Raw genomic sequence first — 4,611 nt, 5'->3', positions numbered from 1 at the left:
GGAGACTCTTAAGTGGCCAGAGAGTTATGGTTCTGCACATGCATTAAGCAGAATTTCCTAGTTTTGCCATGAATCATCTCAAACAATTGGCTGCTGGGGTTGTGTTTAAAAATCCAAATATGGATGGCCAGGCAGCCCCTTGTTGGAGAGTGAGCACTAGTGGCACTAAGCCTTCCATGACTATGTATGTATTTATATATTTGCTGAAATGTATTCTGTTTCATTAACTACGCTAAAGCCTTTGATTTTGTGGATCACAACAAACTGTGGCAAGTCCTTAAAGAGATGGGAGTACCAGACCACCTCACATGTCTCCTGAGAAAGCTGTATAAGGGTCAAGAAGCAACTGTCAGAACGGGATATGGAACAGCTGATTGGTTTAAAATAGGAAAAGGAGTTCGACAAGGACGTATATTGTCACCCTGCTTATTTAATTTATATGCAGAGTACATCATGTGGAATGCTGGCCTGGATGAAGCAGAAGCCGGAATTAAGATTGCCAGGAAAAACATCAACAACCTCAGATATGCAGATGACACCACTCTTAACGGCAGAAAGTGAGGAGGACCTAAAGAACCTCTTGTTGAGGGTGAAAGAGGAGAGCACAAAAGTAGGCTTGAAACTCAGAAAAAAACTAAGATCATGGCATTGGGCCCCATTACACCTTGGCAAATAGAAGAGGAAGACATGGAAGTAGTGATAGAGTTCACATTTCTGGGATCCAAGATAACTGCAGATGGTGACTGTAGCTAGGGATGTGCAAAAAAAAAAATTCGGAAGTACACGGATTCGGAAGTATACGGGGGGGGGGGGGGGACACGGAATCCCGTATACTTCTGTATTCCGTAGTCAGAATAGCCGCATATATGGTAGATGCGCAGCTATTTCCGAATATATGGCCCCATTATACCCTATGGGCCATTGAAATCAATGACAAATAGGGTATATTTGAAGCCCGCTGGAGGGGAGGGGGTTTGAGGGAGAGCCCCCAAATTTGCAGGGGATCTTCAGGGGACTTTCCCCTACAAACTCCCCAAGTCCCAAAAAGATTGGGCCAGGGGGTCCCATTCCAGGGAAATCAATGGCAACATAGGGCATAATTATAGGCTACTGGGGGGCAGGGGGTTTGAGGGAGAGCTCCAAAAACTGCAGGGAACCAGCAGAGGACTCTCCCCTACAAAACTCCCAAGTCCCAAAAAGATTGGGCCAGGGGGTCCCTGTCTTTGGGCTCCCCAAAAGCCCCACTGCCAACAATGATGGGGAAAGCCCAATTAGCCACTTCCTCCACTATAATTGCTGTGGGGAAAGTGGCTCTGGCCAGAGAGGAGTTTGAGGGAGAGGCACCAAAACTGCAGGGCAGCTTCAGGGGACTCCCCAGCATGAAACCCCCCTGGTCCAAAAAGACTGCACCCATCTGTGGGCACCCCAAAAGGAACACTGCTCCCAATGGTGAGAAAAAACCAATTAGAGCCACTTCCTCACTGTAATTGTCATGGGAAAAGTGGCTCTGGGGAGCAGGAGGTTTTGAGGAGAGCCCCCCAAATGGCTGTGCAGCTTCAGGGCACTATCCCACACAAAACCCACAAGGCCAAAAAAAAATTGGACCAGGGGGTCTAATTCCTGGGGCACCCAAAGCCAAACCTAACTTCACACCAGAGAATCTCTATAGGACCCAAATGCACTACATCCCTCTATCTACTCTATGAACCCTGCAGGCCTGGAACCAATATAAACCCAGTTGCCAACGTCACTGCCACACAAAACACAATCTGCTCAAGGCTGCAGCAAACCCAGATGCTAGCTTTCCAGCCCTGCCCCAAACAACACGGGGAGAGCTGGCCAAGCACAACAAGCATGCTGGCTCTGGGTCTCTCACCCAGGTGCCAGCTTCCCTGCCACAGAACACACAATCTGCAGATGCCAGCTCTCCAGCCCTGCCTCAAACAACACGAGGAGAGCTGGCCAAGCACAACAAGCATGCTGGCTCTGAGTCTCTCACCCAGGTGCCAGCTTCCCTGCCGCAGAACACACAATCTGCATATGCCAGCTCTCCAGCCCTGCCCCAAACAACATGGGAGAGCTGGCCAAGCACAACAAGCATGCTGGCTCTGGGTCTCTCACCCAGGTGCCAGCTTCCCTGCCACAGAACACACAATCTACATATGCCAGCTCTCCAGCCCTGCCCCAAACAACACAACTCTCAAACAAGAGAAGTGGTGGACCACCACACCTAGCTCCACATCATTCTGTATCTGACACAAAGTAAGAAGCATTTTGACTTGCCTTGAGTGATGGATGGCTGGCTGGTCCAGGCTCTTTTGCATTACCCAGGGTGCAGCATGAGGAGGCGAGCCAGAATTGCACCCCAAATGAGGTAGATCACTGGGAGGGCCTCAGATTGTGTGAGAGGAAGGCAACTATTCCTTCTCTCTCAGCTGAGCAGCACACCAGCATCACTGTCCCATTAGAGGGACCTCAGCATTGGTATGGCTGCTGGCTGCCTGTCATCATCACTGGCACCTCCATCTTTCTTCCTCCTTCCCCTGAAAAAAAACCTGGGTTCTCTGGGCTGGGCCTGTGGGTGCTGTTGGTTACAGTTGGGGGCTGCAATGGCCCTTTCAGTATTATTAGGCATGTGTGGATGGCGGACTGGGGAAATTTGGATCGCTTTGCAGTTTTTAAACCAGCATTCACTTTTGGTTTGGGGAGGGATGAGGGGTGGGGGGGGATGCACTGCCAATCAATTTGTGAGTGAGTTTTTGGGCTGTCTTTGGACTCTAGTTTATTTTTAGTGGAGGAGCATTTTACAACCACCTTCCAAGCACGGGCCAAGAGAGGATGCAGGCACAAGTAGGTGCTCACTTCATTCACTCTCAAAGTCTACGTTCGGGAAGCCGAACAGAGGCAAGTTGACCTTCAGGAAGACCAACTGCTCAACTGTCCAGGGTTGCAGGCGATTGCGATGTGGGCAGACAATGTCGCCCATATGTGAAAAGATGCGCTCGCTCTGCACGCTCGTCGGTGGGCATGAGAGGAATGCCTTGGCCACAGAGGAGAGGGCTGGCCAGACCTCCTCCTTCGTGACCCAGTAGTCCAAAGGAGACGCTTCCTGTGGCTCGAGGGGCTCCAAAAGATAGTCCCTCACCATTGCAGCACCTGTCTTTGCTCTTGGTGCCCTACCACTCCTAGAGGGGCCAACGACCCGCCCGATGAGTGTCATCTCAGGATTCTTCATGGCGTGAGTCTGGTGGGAAACACTGCCTAGCTGGGGAGGTTGGGGATGAACAACAGCAGTGGAAGTCGCAGATGAACTGCTTCCCCCCACTCCTCAACTACTGGCACTGGGCCCACCCTGACTCTGGAATGCTCAACCTTCTGGGAGAGCTCTTCTCGCCAGCGATTGAGCTCATTGGCCCGCTCGGCAACTGTGCCCTTAAAGCGCGGGTCTAACATGGTTGCCATCATGTAGACCTTATCCTGGGTGAAAGTCTGAAAGCGTGCCTCAAGCCCTTCCTGCAGCCCAACAACCAGGGCGCGCACCGCTGGAAGAACGTCTGCATGGCCTTGAGCTGGCACTAGAAACGAGGCCAGGTCCTCACGGGCCATCTGGACCATGGGTACGACCAGTGCGATGCTTGCTGTGTCAGATGTGAGCATTTCTGTGTGGGTCTTGAAGGGCCCAAGAACCTCCACAGTCTGAGAAATGACCACCCAATCCTCTTGGGTGAGACGGTTCTCATCCCGAAAGACCCTAGTCTTAGAGACAAAGGTATCCAGGGCTGCTCTCTGCTCCACCATGCGCTCCAGCATGGCACAGGTGGAGTTCCAGCATGTGCTGACATCACCGATCAGGCGGTGCCCTGGCACGCCTGTCAGTGTCTGTTTCTCACGTAGCCGATACGAGTCCATATTGCAGTGTGAGAAGCGACCCGTGATATGCCGACATTTCTGGAGCAGAAGTCGGTACTCATGGGTCGCGGCTAAATACCAATGATCCTGGCTTTTCGTCTGGCCCAATGCGTCCTTAACCACGAGGTGGAGAAGGTGGGCCACACAAGGAAGGCATTTTAGGCCCTGACTCTGGACAGCCGCCTTGATGTTGGAGCCACCATCAGTCACCACAAAGCCTGTGGCGACGTCCCCGCTGCCTACCCAGCCCTCTAACTGCCGTGAGAGGATGGCTCTGAGAGTGTCCGCCGTGTGTGGCGTGTTGACTGCTTTGGCGTGCACCAAGGCCCAGCGATAGCCGGCCTGGCGGCCCTGACCCTGCCTGTCACTACTGCCACCCCCACCCTGCACCTCACTGGGTTGCCACCAATGCGCAGTCAGGGAGAGATACCCCTCAAACGCATGTTGGGAGCTCCAGATATCTGAGGTGAAATGCACAGTCCCCCCGGCAGCAGAGGACAAATGATTTTTCACCACAGATCTGGTCGCCCTGAAAACAGCTGGCACAATGGTCCTGCTAAGGGTGGTTCTGGCAGGAACTTTGTACAGGGCGCCAGGTACTCGAGCAACCCTAGCACCCCAGGATTCTCGACCACTGAAAATGGAAGCCCATGGGCGACCGACCTGGCAAGGTTCCAGGCGATCACCCTCCTGCCATACCTG

Source organism: Heteronotia binoei, chromosome 21 (genome assembly GCF_032191835.1).
Source record: "Heteronotia binoei isolate CCM8104 ecotype False Entrance Well chromosome 21, APGP_CSIRO_Hbin_v1, whole genome shotgun sequence".
NCBI lineage: Eukaryota > Metazoa > Chordata > Lepidosauria > Squamata > Gekkonidae > Heteronotia > Heteronotia binoei.
The sequence above is the reverse complement of the archived record's forward strand: the minus strand, read 5'-3'. Positions refer to the sequence as shown.